We start from the raw sequence: 17,686 nt of genomic DNA, 5'->3' as shown, positions 1-17,686 counted from the left end.
TACTTTTTGGATCTAGTTTTGAAGAAATAGGAGAGAGGAGAGATAAAAATCTTATTATTTTTGAGTTTAAAACTCCTCCACACATGTGAAATAGGTGCCTCCTTAAAGAGCCCCCTTCTCCTTACCAAGGTGTCAAAAATGTATCATTATACCCAAAATATCTCATTTTTTTAGTATTATTCATAGTTTTTTTACTAATAAACCTTGTACTTAGTCAACTCTTCATCTTATGTGAGCATTTACTCATTTTTGGGTAATCTTCTTTTATAAATTGGATTTATCTCCTCCCCACACTTGGATTGATCCTATTGGCCCATAGGAACCTAATTGGACCATAATCCAAAAATTTGTGAAAATCTGGACCCTTAGGCTTAGGTTCTTTATACCTATTTTCAATTAATTCCAATTGCACATTGAAAAGTTCTGTTTGAATTTTTGTTTCAGGGGAAACCATTTTAGACACTAGGAGGATTTTTATATCCAAAAATATCTCAATTTTGAATTACCTCCCTCTAGACATTTTCCCTCTCTAGGCCAAAACAGGGTAAAACAGGATCTTTCTTTTATTTCAGAGGGGGGAATAATTATAAGATCAGAAGGGGAGGTTCTTACACCTATACACCTCAAAAGCTGGAGGGAGGAATCTTACATCCTACCCCACTTAAAAAACACGAGATGTCCTCATCTCGCAAACTAGAGGACAACTCTTTCCCTTAAGATCCAACTGATTCTGGGGTTCCTTATAGTCTGGTGAATCCAATAAAAACCTAGGATAAAGATCCCTTATATAGAACTCATCATCAGATAACAATTCATTCAAATCATATCATTCCTATCCTTAACACAATAATGGTCCATTAGACCAAATTTTCCATCTGAACATTCCTCCATGGGAATTTCAATTATACAGGTTTTTAATTTGTCATCCCTTAACTTGATCCACTGGGTCAAGGGTTAACAGTAGCAATCTGTCAGCATAATCCACTAATCTCATAGTGATTTTTTGAAGTCATTATTGTCATTCTAGTTACGAACATCATCACAGAGGGACTCGTCCTCATTGTGGTTTTGCTCAGCTTATCGCTTTTCAACCAAAATTCAAGAATCATCATTTTTAAATTAGAATCCAAATCAACTCATCAGTTCTCAACCAGAATTTTAAAATCATATCAACCACATTCGAATTCATCATCTGAATAGCATTTTTGCTTATAATTTCAAGTCTTAGATTTACTCATATATACTGCCAGTAAAGAGCTATAGTTATACCCTCGGTATATACGGGTAGTCACGGTCCTTGGAATTATAAGGTAAATACCATCATGTCTAGGTCTCAAGCAAGTCAGGGATTCCATGCAATTGCGGTACTTCCATCTGAAGACCCAATCACCTATTGATGAATTTCAGTATAAATATCAATTTGTATGAATTTCATCACACATTTCCAACTTTTTACTGTTACTTCATAAAATTTTGACTTTTTTGGCTTCTCGGTTGACCCACTTTAGTCAATTTGCTCTGATATCAACTGAAAGATCCCTGTCCCCACCGTGCAACAAATTCTAGGGTTCTAGCAGCAGAAGTAGCACTTCTTGCGTGGGGCAGGGTCCCTCGCTTGGGGCCTCGCCCACGAATATCCGGACAAGAGACTAAACCCTCAATTCTTCCAAAACTGAACCCGGGAAAACTTCCCTCACCCTGACAACACGGGCGATTTCTCTAGGATATTTTTACTCTAATATAGTCAAAAGCCTTAACTAACTGAACTGATCTGACCGAACCCGTAAGTCACATACTCGTCCACATCCATTCTTCACATACACATCCACATCCATTCTTCACATACACATTCACATCCATTTTCATCACATATCATCCTATCATTAATTTACATCCTGATGCACATGACATCACATCTCATCCATTCATTCACATCTATCTAATTCACATCACATCTCATCACATCTATTCACCTCACATCTCATCACATCTATTCACATCACATCCCATCCATCCATTCATTCACATCTATTTGATTCACATCACATCTCTGCACATCTATTCACATCACATCCCATCCATCCATTTATTCACATCTATCTCATTCATTCACATCTATCTAATTCACATCACATCTCATCACATCTATTCACCTCACATCTCATCACCTCTATTCACATCACATCCCATCCACATCAATTCATTCACATCTATCTAATTCACGTCACATCTCATCACATCTATTCACATCACATCCCATCCACCCATTCATTCACATCTATCTAATTCACACCACATCTTATCCACCCATTCATTCACATCTATCTAATTCACATCACATCACATCACATCTATTCACATCACATCCCATCCACCCATTCATTCACATCTATCTAATTCACATCAAATCCCATCCACCCATTCATTCACATCTATCTAATTCACATCACATCTATCTACTTCAAATCACATCTATTCACTCACATCTCATCACCTCTATTCACATCACATCACATCCCATCCATCAATTCATTCACATCTATCAGATTCACATCACATCTATTCACATCACGCATAAAAATCAAATTTAATGAGAATAACACTTTTGAAATAAAAATAAATCCTTTATACATCTTTCTATGCATAAAAATCAATTTTAATGAGAATAACACTTTTGAAATTAAAAATCCTTTATGCATCTTTCTATGCATAAAAATCAATTTTAATGAGAATGACACTTTTGAAATAAAAATAAATCCTTTATGCATCTTTCTATGCATAAAAATCAATTTTAATGAGAATAACACTTTTGAATAAAAATAACTCCTTTATGCATCTTTCTATGCATAAAAATCAAATTTAATAATTAATATCAGTGATATCCATGCATATTCATAGGTGAATATGTTGTAATTAGAATATTTCCTTTAGATGCAAAAATGGTGGGAATTACTCTTTTGGAATAACATAAAAACAAACTTTCTTTTCTTGTATTCAAAAACATGGAATGATTACAGGGGATTGAAGTAAAGCTTATTCATTATTTAAGCTAAGGAGGAATCTTATAATTTTTGAATTAATAATAATAATAATAATATTTTTGGCACGGACTCTTAGGACGTGAGACCTTACGCCGTGATAGTATAGAAAATTGTTCATGCGTTAACCATTTTTTTATTTTGTTTTGGGTGCGGACACCCCTAGGACGTGAGACCTTAAGCTGTGAGAGTAGAAAAAGGTTCACGGGTGAACCATTTTTTGAAATTTTTTTTGGAGGCTAGTGGAAAATTTGAATTTCCTTGTTTGGGGGGATATTTTTTAAATTTTAAATTAAGGAGATATGGACATTATCTCCAAAAAGCAAGTGGGAATAAAAAAAGTCAACCTTTTTATGACCCCCTTACACCCTTCATAAATGACTCCCAAAATGGACAATTTGACAACTCCTGAGCATCTACTCATTCAATCATTAGCCTTAATGAGCTATGTAAAAAAGTGATTAGAAATTAATCAAGGATTAATGCTTTCACCAATCTTTCCCTCTTTTACACTAATCAAGGACTCTAATTAACCCCTAATCACTAATTAATTCACACAATTGAGCACATCATTGGATAGAGCAAGGAATTTCTAAGCTATGTACATCAACTAATGTGTAAATTAATGTATAATTAGAGATTAAGACTCTTAATTTTAGTCTCTTCTTTTAAGGTAAAATTAAGTAAAAAAAAGAGTCAAATTCTTTCAATTGATGAAGAAATTGATGTAATTAGGTGTTTTGAAGCATGTAGATGCTCTCAAAACACTAATTTCGACTACTTCATGATCAATTTTGATCCCAATTAACCTATTTTTAAAAATGTTTCTCTTAAAGTGGATTAATCACCCTTAATGATAAAAACTAGTCAATTAAGAGAAATTAGTCATTTTCAAGAGTTTTTTAATGTTTTAGAGAATTTTTTTGGAAGGATTAAGCTACTCCTAATGGTTGCTAACACTCTAATGCATACAATTCTAACAAAAAATACACAAATTAAGCTTTAATTAATGATTTTAGTTCTATGTTTAACACTAAAGAGAGCTAACATTCACTAAAAATTACATTTTATTGCATTGTTTGATGCAATGGATGCAAACTAAGCCTAATACACTCTATGTGCAAGCCCTAAGAACATGAAAAACCATATTAACAATAACAAAAATAACAAATTATGCAAAAAACATTCTTTACAAGAACAAAAAAGAGAGCTATTCTACACCAAATCACGGTGATCAAATCCACATCTTTTTTATGGGAAATTATTAATAAAGACAATGGGCAATGGGTAATGTGTAGATTAGAGAAAAAACAATGGAAAAAGCTAAGGAATGGCTCCTCGACAACTGCACCAAAAATGTTATGGCTTACCCTAACCTCCCTTAAAACACATCCAACAAGAGATTACCTGGTGAACTGCACTTGTCGTGAGGATCTTTACAATGGCCGAGCTCGTAACCCTTAAGGTCTCCAAGCTCTACAACTCCTTGAGAAGCAATTCCACCATGCCTCCCCCCGCGAACGTTGTCACACCACTGCGTTGCGCTATGGGTACTCGTCCCTTCATCTGTTCACATCTCATCACATTCGTTCACATCCATCCATCCATTCACATCTCATCACACCCATTCACATATCATCACATCTCGTTCTCATCTATTTACATCACATCATATTCATCCACATCTATCCATTCACATCCACATCTATCCATTCACATCCACATCCATTTACATCACATCACATCTCATCACATCACATTCACATCTTATCACATCACATTCATATCTTATCTCATCACATCGCATCCATTTACATCCCATCACATCCATTTACATTCATTCAGATCCACATCACATCCATCTACATCTATTTAGATCCACATCACATCCATCTACATCTATTTAGATCCACATCATATCTTATCACATCCACTTTTAGTACAGCTTCTATACTTTTCGATACTAATAAGACTTTTCTAAGTTTCTGCCAATTGCTTGACCTAGTTAAAGGTACTTTTTCTCAATCCCATTAAATTTAAGTATCAGAGTGTTGTTGAAGGTTTAAAAAGAGAAAACAAACCTTATCAGAATTGAATAGTAAAAACTCAGAGAAAGAGCATTTACGTATTGTATTTTTATTCCTTAAAGCTTCATTAATGAGAACTAATTCTAAACTTCCGTTTACTCATTAGATCCTCGATCCTCCCAGGGATTCCAGATTCCCTTTTCTAAATAAGAATTATCCAAGTTTTCTCGATGGATATTCTCACATTTGTTTCTCAAATTTCTTAATTAAGATATATTCAATATTCTTCTTTTTGAATAAAAGATTCACGAGATTTACAAAAATCAATTCTACCCATATTTCTCAATAAAAATAATAATACTCAAAATTCCACTTTTGATAAATACTCATAATTTGAATTATGCCAAAAATTTCTCTTTTAAAATTTAATTGTTTGGATCTCGAATATCATGGGAATTCCTCAATTTGCATAAAAAATAAATTTACCAAAAATTTCTCTTTTCTCTTAATTAAATATTTATGCATAAATAGTAAAAATTTATTTCCCATGAATATGATGAAAATCATTCTTTTTGCATAGGATGTCTAATCCTAGAATATGGTAGGAAGTTCTCTTTTAGCATTATACATAAAAATAAGATATGTATTATTTTTTTAAAATGTTACCATAGCTTCACTGATAATTCTCAATTTTTCCTAAAAGAATAAAAGCTTGTAATGAAAATATGATAGAAGTTCTTCTTTTATACTCAAAATCAAACTATGTATTCAAATTATAATTTCAACCATAACTATAAACATAATTATGATTATTCCACTAGCTTAAGTTAATTTAGACATTCCTCTTTTCCCAATTTACTAGGATAATCCTTTTCTCATTTAGAATGAATTAAAGTAATCTTTATTTACTCATAAATAATCTAAAAAGGATTAACCATTATTTTCATTAATCTAAAATTATAAAAATATCAATTCTTATCCTCTAGCTCATCGAGCCTAGAGTTAAGATTTGAATTAAGAGACTAGCATTGAGAAGCATCCTTTTCCAAGAGATTTAACCATAAAGATGGCTACTCTTTTAGAGAGAGAGATTTACTTAAAGAAACCATTACAATTAAGCATAAAGATTAATTTAATGCTATAATTAAACATTAGAAAACTTAGGAAAAGCTTGATTTGAATAAAAACAATCATTTTGAAATCTTCTCAAGCTTGAGAGGGGTTGAGAAGAAGAAAGTCATTGAGATAATTTGAAAAAACCATATAAATCAATATTACCTCCAAGTTTGGCTTGATTCTTTGTTAGCAGCAGTGAAGCCCGTGACCAATAAATCGGTCCACCAAGAGGAGAAGAGTAACTTCAAGAGTTGTTGGAGAGAGAGAGAAGCTCCAAGCTCAGGAAAATTTAAGGGATAATAGAAAATAAATAGACCCTCATTCCTTTGTATGTTGATATTGGAGCTATACCATGCCAGTATTATCTTAAAATAACCACTTTGGCTCCCTTTTTTATTTAGTTTGATCCAGGAGAGAGGAGAGATAAAAATATCATACTTTTTAAAATTTAAAAACCCAACCACACATGTGAAAAAGACGCCTACCTCAAAGGTCCCCCTCTCCTTACCAAGGTGTCAAAAATGCATCATTTCTCTAAATTATCTCATTTTTTTACTAATATCTCTTAAATTTTAACTAATAAACCTTGTACTCAGTCAAATCTTCATCTTATACGAGTATTTACTCATTTTGGGTATTTTCTTTTATTCTTTGGATTTATCTCATCCCAACACTTGGATTAATCCAATTGGCCTATTGGAACCTTAATTGGACCATAATCCTTTTTTTTTTTGAAATGTAGACCCTTAGGCTAAGGTCCCTTATACCATATTCAATTAACTCCTAATGCACATTGGAAAGTTTATTTTGAACTTCAGTTTGAGGGGAATCCATTTAGACACTAGAAGAATTTTTGTATCCAAAGATATCTCAATTTTGAATTATCTCTCTCTAGACATTTTCTCTCTCTAGGCCAAAACAGGGTAAAACAAGATCTTTCTTCCATTTCAGAGAGGGGAATGATTATAAAAACAGAAGGGGAGATTCTTACACCTTTATACCTCAAAGGCTGGAGGGAGGAATCTTACAATTTATGACTACTCTAGGCACACTTGGGTGTTTGAAAGCAAAGTCAGAGGTTTTTATATGCTTTAGACACTTTGTTTTTAATTGATACACCTAGGCATGCCTGGGTGCACACCTAGTGTATCCATTGAAAGTAAAGTCAAAGGTTTTTTACATGCTTTAGACACGTGTATATATATGTGTGTGTGTATGTGTGTGTGTGTGCGTATATATATATGTGTACATATGTATATGTGTGTGTGCGTATGTATATATATTTGTGTGTCTATATGTGTGTGTGTGTGTGTACATTATGTATGTATATAATACACACACACACACACACACAAACACATATATGTATGTATATAATATATTTGTGTGTGTGTGTGTATACATACATATATATATGTACATAATATATTTGTGTGTGTGTGTCAACCATTTCGGCATACTCTCGGATGCCTTTATGGTTGCCCTTTCCTCATCTACTGCATCATCCCACAATTGCCTCATCAATAGGTTGATATGCAGGTTAAATTTCATATGGTATGGGTGGATTCGTAGCATCTTGTTGAGCATAGATTTGCTCCACATATGGTTACAGATATCATACTATGAATAAAGGATTGTATCAAAGATGTGTTGTGAGCAAACATTTTGCTATTTTTTGCATAAAAGCATGGGTTGAACCGAGTTCTACACACAGATAACATCTCTACTGACCAAAATCTACCTTGTGGCTGGATGTTATAGTCTCTATCCTTTGATTTTTGAGCTGTATTCCACAAAAAGACATTGCCTTATCATCCATCTTCTTGCATTGTTGTCATATAACCAAAAAACATGCAAATGAGCCGTAGAGGGCTTCTTGTGCCATTCCAAGCTTTATAAGGGGTAATTATTTACAAGGCCTTGGTGGGGCATCTATTTAGCACATAAGTGGCATACATAGCTACTCCAACTAAAAAACATGAGGTAAACCCTGGGCTTTAACCATGCAACGTGCCATATCCATGAGATCTATTTTTCCTCTCAGCCACACCATTTTGTTGAGGTTTGTATGGCATTGTGAGTTGATGTTTTATGCCTCTTTTAGCCATATATGCATGAAACTCCTTTGATATATAATCCCTCCTTGATCCATACAAAGGACAGTAACTTTACATGTAAACCCATTTTCAGCCATAGCATATATATGTATACACACACACACACACACACGTACACACTATACACACACACACACACACACACACACACACACACACATACACATACACACACACATATACACACACGTACACGTACACACACACACACACATATATATGCACACACACATATGTGTGTGTCTGTGTGTACATATATATGTATATATACATATACATACATACATACATACATACATACATACATACATACATATATATATATATATATATATATATATACATATATACATATATACATATATACATATATACATATATACATATATACTGCCCAATCAGAATCATTGAAGGCCTGCAGCTCTAAATCACCCCCCTTAGCATAGAAAAATCAAAGATCTTGAGTGCCTTGCAAGTATCTAAAGATACATTTAACTTCCTAGCCAATGCTTAGTGCCTGTGCAATGCATGAACTTTGAAAGTTATCACACACTATCCTAGATGTCTAGCCATGATTTGTACAAATAGATTAGGCATTCAATAGCGTAATCATAAGTGGTATGTCGAATGGGTCAATGATGAAGACTAAGTTTTACACCAGGTTCCATTGGTGTAGAAATCAATTTGCAACTTTCCATGTTGAACCTCTTGAGCAGTACCTTGATGTACTTTGATTGCTTGTTAATGACTATACCATCATCTTGATATATGAATTGCATACTCAAATAGTAGTACAAAAACCAAGATCTGACACCTCAAAATTTAAGGCAAGGTCAACCTTAAAGGTTGTAATAAAATCCTCATTGGTTCCTTCACGTCATCTACATAAAGAATGAAAACAATCAAATCTTGCTTGTCCTTTTTCACGTATAAAGTGCTTTCTATAGGACTGTTTTGAAATCCTTGTCTAGTAAATAGGCATGAATCTTCCTATACCAAGCTCTAGAAGCTTCTTTCAAACCATATAAAGCTTTATTAAGCTTGTATACCGTATGATCTTGACCAATTTGGGCAAATCTACCCAGTTGACTCACATAAACTTCTTCATGTAAGTCACCATTGAAGAATGTTGTTTTGATGTCCAATTGGTACACTTTCCATATGATATGTTGTCAAAGAAATAACAAATTAGATAGACATTATACAGGAAGTGGGAGAAAAAGTTTCATCATAGTCAATCCCTTTTTGCTAGGCATAACCTTTTGAAACAAGTTTGGCCTCTGTCAATAGATCCATCTGCCTTTCACTTAACCTTGAAAACCCACTTAGTACCAATAGCTTTTTTGGCAAGTGGTAGATCCACTAGATCCCAAGTACCATTTTTTGAATGGAATGAATTTCAACTTGTATGGCTTTCACCCAATTTGGATCTTCTTGAGCCTCTTCATTCAAAGACTCAGTCAGGTTCATCTACATCATGTAGAGAACTAGGAAATGAAAACTCAGCAATATCTGCTAAAGAATTAGTTCAAGTACTGGATTTGGTTCTACTCTGCAAAGGACCAAGCAATTTGGTATCCTATAAGGTGCTTCTAACCTATCTAGGCATAACCCTATATTCATTGATTTTTGATCTTTTAGCATTTACTGCATCTTCTCCAGTTGATCGGAAGTTGGTGCATCAATTCCTTCAGCATTTCCCCCTTGCCAATGAACAAGGATCGAAAGGCAAAATATATTGAGAATTAATTGAAACTGGCATAGGTAATAACCCATCAAACATGTCCAAAGAATTGTTATAGGCATGCTTATTGAATTCCATCATTGGATAGACAAAATCCTCTACAAAAATGACATTCTTATTGACAATAATCTTCTTTGTGAGAGGATTGTAGAAATGATGACCTTTGTTTTCAGTACTATAACCAATAAAAATGCATTTCACTTTCTTGTCTCATTGAGCTTAGTTCTGCTTTGTGTTGGCACATGTGCATATACCAAATAACCAAAATCACGCATGTGTTCAACCTTAGAGTTTTAATTGAACCAAGCCTCATAAAGAGTGACAGTCTTTAAAACTTTAGTTGGGAAACACCTATACAACACATAGGTAGCATAAATAACTGCTTCCATTCAAAATTTGTGTGGAAGCTACTGAACTTTATCCATGCAGCTAATCATCTCTGTGAGAGTCCTCTTTCATCTCTCAGCAACATCATTTTGATGTGGTGTATAAGGAGTTGTATGCTAATTCTTAATGCCTTTTTTTCCAAAAAAAAACTTGAATGTATTAGACATATATTCCCCCCATCTATCTGAAAGAGAGTTTGAATTTTAAAACCAATTTCATTTTTAACCATAGCAAAATCCCTCTGATTTTTTCTTCATACAATAAGACCAATTATATTTACTATAATCATCAATGAATGTAACAAAGTTTAGGTTTCCTCCCAAACAAGTAGTCCACATCAGACCACACACATCACTGTGTATGAGCTACAATTTATGACTACCAATAGAAGTGTGGCAAAACCTAACATGCCACAATTGCACATCTTTCATTGCATTATAAGTGTCTAACAGACAAGCAACATCACACTTATCATACATGTCCAATTTGTACAAACCACTTATGGTTAAAGATGCAGTAAGCACAATCTGTTTGTCAAAGCTATGACCATAGTTGCCCACATCATCATAGTAATCCCTTGGAAAAGCCGCTTCATCCGAATCCAATAATGCCTAAACTTCTTCATGTGATGGATCTTGATCACCTATGTAGTCTTCAACTCTACACAAAGCATCGCTATCATGTGATGGATCTTGATCACTTATGTAGTCTTCAACACTACACGAAGCATCGCTATATTCCCCATCATCACATGAACAGGTGTCTTCAATACTGCAATCCGAATCCATGGTTCCAAGCTGCAATTTTCCCTTGACACTTTGGAGAAGCAAACGGTATCCGATTTTGATGATTTTTGGCTCTGTGGAACCGAGCTAAATGGTACTAGATGTCTATGCACTTGGTATGGATAAATGAGATGGGCTATATCTCTCTCTGTTTTAGGGTTCTCAGGGTTATAGGTTGAAATTGTATTTTGGCTATATCTTGAGCTAGAGAAATCGGAATTCAAAACTTTCTTGCTCAAATCGAAGCCCTTGATGAGTTCTACGAGCCTATGTGATTAGATCTATGAGACCATAAACTCCTTGTGAATGAATTAGGGTTTATTAGTCTTGGTAAAACCCTAATTTTTACCCTAAAGGAATATCGGATTTTGAAGGTTAAGGGCTTGTTGGGTAGGTCTAAGGAAGTACTAAGAGCTTGTGTAATCACCTTTAATTCAGTCCTAAAGGATTTTGACTGAATTATGGTTTTGACAATTCTACAGAATCTTGCCCAAGTGTCCTTCCTATTAGTGACCAATGGCTTCCCGCTTGCCCCAATTCACTTGTTCAAGCATCCAATACTCCATTGGCATCCAAAAGCTCATAGGATGTGCTCACCAATGCCCATAACTCCAACCATGCATAGGAGTTTGGAAAAATTTTGGCATGATCTCCTTTGCATTAGGAGCCGAATTTCAATCTCCTAAGCATGAAATTTCCAGCATCAATACTCACCATATGAAATTTCAGCATGATCTCCTTTGTATTAGGAGCCAAATTTCAATCTCCTAAGCATGAAATTTCCAGCATCAATACTCATTGGCATCTTACATAACACCTTGCCCCACTGTTTGCCTCATCCACCAATAGGCATCAAATCCATGCATAACCCAAGTGGATCACTGTAATACATGTACCAATGTCTTTGATGAAGCGCGTGGAAGCTTGCTAATCTCCTAACCAAGCTCTTCCCACCCTCGTACCTAGTTTGATTCTAGGACAAGTTGGGGCCATGTCTTTACCTCCAACAAGTACCTAATGCTCCACCGTACCGCTTTCCCAAGGCACTCACGGCACGGTGGATTCAAGCCATGCTTCCCTCGGGCCTCTTCTCCAATGCCCGAAGTACCTCTCACAACATACTAGATGCTAGGAATGGAAAGTTGTGAAAACAATTGTGATGTGGTAGTGTGCGTTGCAAAGGAATATTACTTACAACCACATGGCATGACTCATGCCCTTTTACAACTCATTCATTACAACCAAAGAGCATGGACTCATGCTTTTATGACATAGAGCAAGTTCTCCTTTGCTTAATCGGCTTAAAAGTTTAGCAAACCCTAAGCACAAAAATAGCTCCAAGAATGCCAAGAAGAAAACCAAGAAGAGAACCAAGAAATGGCTCCAATAAAGGACCAAGAAATGTCAAGAAAGTATGGCTTAATTTCTGAGATCTAGGTAGGGTTTGGCAAGAAGATGAGGAAGAGGGAAAGAAAATGTGTAAAAATTTCAAAAATTACCCCATAATGTGGTACTCATTCTCATCCTCATCAAGCTCTATCAAAGCCCCAAGAATTTGAATCAAAATGGTGCAAGATTTAGGAGCAATGGTGATGTAAAGATTGAGGAAGAAGCACAATTTCATAATCATCATTAACAGAGTGATTAATAAGTGATTAATTCAAAATTTTTCCAATTTTGGTCTACGCGCCCCAAAATTTGGTCTAGCGCTCCAAAATTTGATCCAAATTGAATAAATCTTCCTAAAATCACTCGAGAATCCATAAAAGCAAGTGTCAACCCCACTATTCCCACAAGATTAATCAAAAATTAATTAAGATTTAGCCCAAAAACCTCAAGAAACCCAAAAATTTCATAAATCCATCACAAGAATGCACCAAAAACCTTGAAAATGGATCAAAATCAAAGCTCTGATACCAAATGGAATGGATCTAGAGTTAAGATGAAATCAAACACATGAAAGATGAATTCTAGCATCCATTACACATGAAATTAGCATTTCCAAGCATCATAGCCAAAGATGAACAAGAGAGAGAATCCATATGTGTATGTAGTAAAGAGAATGGATGAGATGTGATGTGGATGGATGTGACGTGATGTTATGAGGATAGATGTGATGAGATTTAATATGATGTGATTAGATGAGAATGGATGAAGGATGATGGTAATACATATGACTGGATGTGGAATAAGCAATGTGAATTGATGTAGAAGAATGTGGAATAATGAGAAATGATGTGGAACAATGTGGAAAGATGAGAGTTTGTTAGAAACTGTATTTATTATGAAACCTATTTCTAAATGACTGTTTTACATCAAGAATGCTGGAGAAGCATTTTGACCATCTTGTGAATGAGGTCGTGTGGGGAGACCAAAGCAATAGCTGGGACGGAGAGTCAATGGAGGACATCTCGCGTAGCAAGGTCGGCCGAGGTCTTGACCAGCCTCGGTTCAATTTAAATGGTGAGCTTCCAGTACGGTGGATGAGGGACCAGAAAGCAGCCTATGGAGTGAAGTGCTAGGTGACCTGTGAAGGAGCCTAGAGGGTGCTGACCATATGGTGCTCGAGCTCTGGGTCACCAAGATACCCACGCGTGCATCGAGGAAGAAAATGGAACAAGGAGTTAGAGTTGTTTTCTGAACTCAGGCATGGATCTGGTTGATTGGCCTTGCTGATCCTCAACGGATGACTCCATGGCTCTTTTATATGGATCTGTTGGTTGATCTTGCTGATCTTCAACGGAGAGTCCATCTAGATTTTCTTAAGTGCTTATATTTCCGGGTACTATGAGCTAGGCACTATTGAAAAGGCCCTTGAGTGAACAGGTGGTGAGCGTTTTGGTTACCAATGATGCCATAGGTACACCGATGAAGGAATGATTGCAAATTGGAATTCAAGCTAGATATTTTGGAGGATTATGATCAGTGATACTATGGTTTCATTAGAAGATTATTTTAAAGACAGTTGAATATGTGAAACATGCAATTTCATATTGGGTGTATAAGTGGTGTGACTTTCTTGAAGTTTATTTGAAGCGCCGGCTAGGGGACTTGGGAACTCTTTTCCCTAGTACCTGGGACAAAATATAACCAAATTTCTAAATGGATCCTATCACTACAATGGCTGGGCGGTTCGCTAACCCATAGGATTGGATGGGGTTTGGCTGGATTGATGGATCCCTAAAATAAGACTCAATTCTGTTAAATTACGATAGTTGAAGTAAATCTCGAATAACCCTTGTTCTATGGAAAAGAATCAACGGCTGTGCCTCTTAATGAGGAAAAAAGAGTTGGTCTCTATGATCCAAGTGCAAGTCTCTTCCTTGAGCTGACCATGTGACTTACAGTTAAGACCTTGACCTCCCTCCAACCTTTGAGGTATAAAGGTGTAAGAATTTCCCCTTCTGTATTTATAATCATTCCCCTCTCTGAAATGGAAGAAAGATCTTGTTTTACCCTGTTTTGGCCTAGAGAGAGAAAATGTCTAGAGAGAGGTAATTCAAAATTGAGATATCTTTGGATATAAAAATTCTTCTAGTGTCTAAAATGGATTCTCCTCAAACTGAAGTTCAAAATAAACTTTCCAATGTGCATTAGGAATTAATTAAAAATGGTATAAGAGACCTTAGCATAAGGCTCTATATTTTCAGAAATTTTTTAATTATAGTCCAATTAAGGTTCCAATGGGCCAATTGGATTAATCCAAGTGTTGGGATGAGATAAATCCAAAGAATAAAAGAAAATATCCAAAAATGAGTAAATGCTCGCATAAGATGAAGAGTTGACTGAGTACAAGGTTTATGAGTTAAAAATTAAGAGATATTAGTTAAATGCTCGCATAAGATGAAGAGTTGACTGAGTACAAGGTTTATGAATACAAGGTTTATTAGTAAAAAATGAGATTTTTTGGAGAAATGATGCATTTTTGACACCTTGGTAAGGAGAGGCGGACCTTTGAGGTAGGCACCTTTTTTCACATGTGTGGTTGGGTTTTTTAATTCAAAAAAATGTGATATTTTTATCTCTCCTCTCTCCTGGATCAAACTAAATAAAAAAGGGAGCCAAACTGGTCCAAATTGAGTCAATTGAACCTCGAAAATTCTAGAACCCAGTTTGACTTGGTTAGTGGCCTCCCTCACCTATAAATAGACTCTCATAACTTTGTATTTTGATATTGGAGCACCATGCCAATATTATCTTAAAATAATCATATTTCTATTATCCCTTAAATTTTCCTCTCTCTTGGGAGCTTGGAGCTTCTCTCTCTCTCTCTCTCTCTCTCTCTCTCTCTCTCTCTAACAACTCTTGAAGTTTCTCTTCTTTCTCTTGGGAGCTTGGAGCTTCTCTCTCTCTCTCTCTCTCTCTCCAACAACTCTTGAAGTTGCTCTTCTCCTCTTGGTGGACCAATTGATTGGTCGGGGGCTTCACTGCTGACAAAGAATCAAGCCAAACTTGGAGGTAATATTGATTTATATGGTTTTATCAAATTATCTCAATGACTTTCTTCTTCTCAACTCCTCTCAAGCTTGAGAAGCTTTCAAAATGATTGTTTTTATTCAAAGAATGTCTGAATTAACTTAATCTAGTGGAATAATCATAATTATGTTTATAGTTATGGTTAAAATTATGATTTGAATATATAGTTTGATTTTATGTATAAAAGAAGAACTTCTATCATATTTTCATTACAAGCTTTTATTCTTTTAGAAAAAATTGAGAATTATCACTAATAGCAGCAAAGCTATGGCAAATGTTTCAAAAAACATTACATATCTTATTTTTCTGCATAATGCTATTACCTTATGTGACAAGCCAATTGAGTTTGTTCATGATTCTTCTCTTTATGTGTTCATTTTGTATGTAGCAATGATAACCGAAAGTTTAAGAAGAGAAGCTTTCTTTTGATGGATATGTTTCGGCCGAATTTGTAAGTTGTTTTTAATTCAATGTCTAGATATGGATTATGAGACCTGTAATTTATTAGATGCTATAATTACACAATCTAATATAATCGAGGCATGTTTAAGGAAAATGTTTTTAGGTTTTTATACTGCATACATAAAAAGAATACTCCTTTTGATTGGAAAATTATTTTGAAGTCTTTGCTTATGTTAAATAAATCTCTCTCTCTCTCTCTCTCTCTCCATTGTATTGTAATTCAAGGTCATATAATGACATTGTATTGTGAACCATGACATTTTGTGTAGTTTGTCATTTAAGAGTATATTGTTCGCATAGTATTCATGAGAAAGCAATGTGTGATAACAAAGGCTTCTCAACAAGCCACAAAAATGTTTGAGAACATAAAAGTATAAGTATGTTGAAACAAGTGACACGACCGTGCATCTCACTAGCAATAGGGTGCTAGATTGAAAGTAGCTTCTTTGAAAGTGATTCAGAACAAGACTTTTGAGTAATGCAATATAGCATACATTTGTAGTATTCCAATTGTCTCAAAGTTCGATAATGTGAGATATAAGAAAGCAGCTTCTTTGAAAGTGATTCAGAACAAGACTGTTGAGTAATGCAATATAGCATACCTTTGTAGAATTCCAATTCGTCTCTAAGTTCATAAGTGTGAGATATAAGAACAGTTGTTCTAAAGAAATTCTTATGAGGCGTTATGTAGAGTCTTACAAATTGGTATGTTTATTTGCAAGGTGCCTTTATTGATATTGTAAGTCTTGGACCACTTTAACTCACATATGTTTGGCCCACATCATAGGTGATATACATACATCTTTTTTCATAGTAAGAGATAATATAGGTACACCTAGCATGAGTCATGCTTTCAATTTTCCACCTTTTTGGTTTGCTTTTGTAAAGGGTACGTCGAAGAGATCCTCTACTATGAGTGATAAAAATATATTTATGTTAGCCTAAAAAGAGAATCCCCCTTCTTTCTCCAATTTTTAAAATCTTTCTTTAAGTTCCCACCTCTCTCTCTCTTCTTAAAAGTGCTAGCATATATCAAGCTCCTAACTAAGGGATGCCATGCACTTTGGTGCTCTCATATGGATCATATATGGTCCATTGGCTTGGCTATGACTTTAAAATCTCTATCAAGGTAGTGCTCTCTCTCTCTCTCTCTCTCTCTCTCTCTCTCTCTCTTAGTAAAAGTGCTGGCATAGCGGTTTGCCTATCAAGCTCCTAATAACTAAGAGGTGGTTTGCCTATAAGCTCCTAATAACTAACAGATGTTGTGCACTTTGGTGCTATCATATGGATGATATACAGTCCATTGGCTTGGCTATGTCTTTAAATCTCAATCAAGGGCATGGGCTCTCTCTCTCTCTCTCTCTCTCTTTCTCTCTCTCTTCGTAAAAGTGCTAGCATAGCGGTTTGCCTATCAAGCGCCTAATAACTAAGAGATGCCGTGCACTTTGGTGCTATCATATGGATCATATACGGTCCATTGGCTTGGTGTGGGCTCTCTCTCTTTCTCCATATGGATCACATATACGGTCCATTG

Source organism: Cibotium barometz, chromosome 64 (assembly GCF_041138505.1).
Source record: "Cibotium barometz isolate CiBa-2024 chromosome 64, ASM4113850v1, whole genome shotgun sequence".
Taxonomy (NCBI): Eukaryota; Viridiplantae; Streptophyta; class Polypodiopsida; order Cyatheales; family Cibotiaceae; genus Cibotium; species Cibotium barometz.
The sequence above is the reverse complement of the archived record's forward strand: the minus strand, read 5'-3'. Positions refer to the sequence as shown.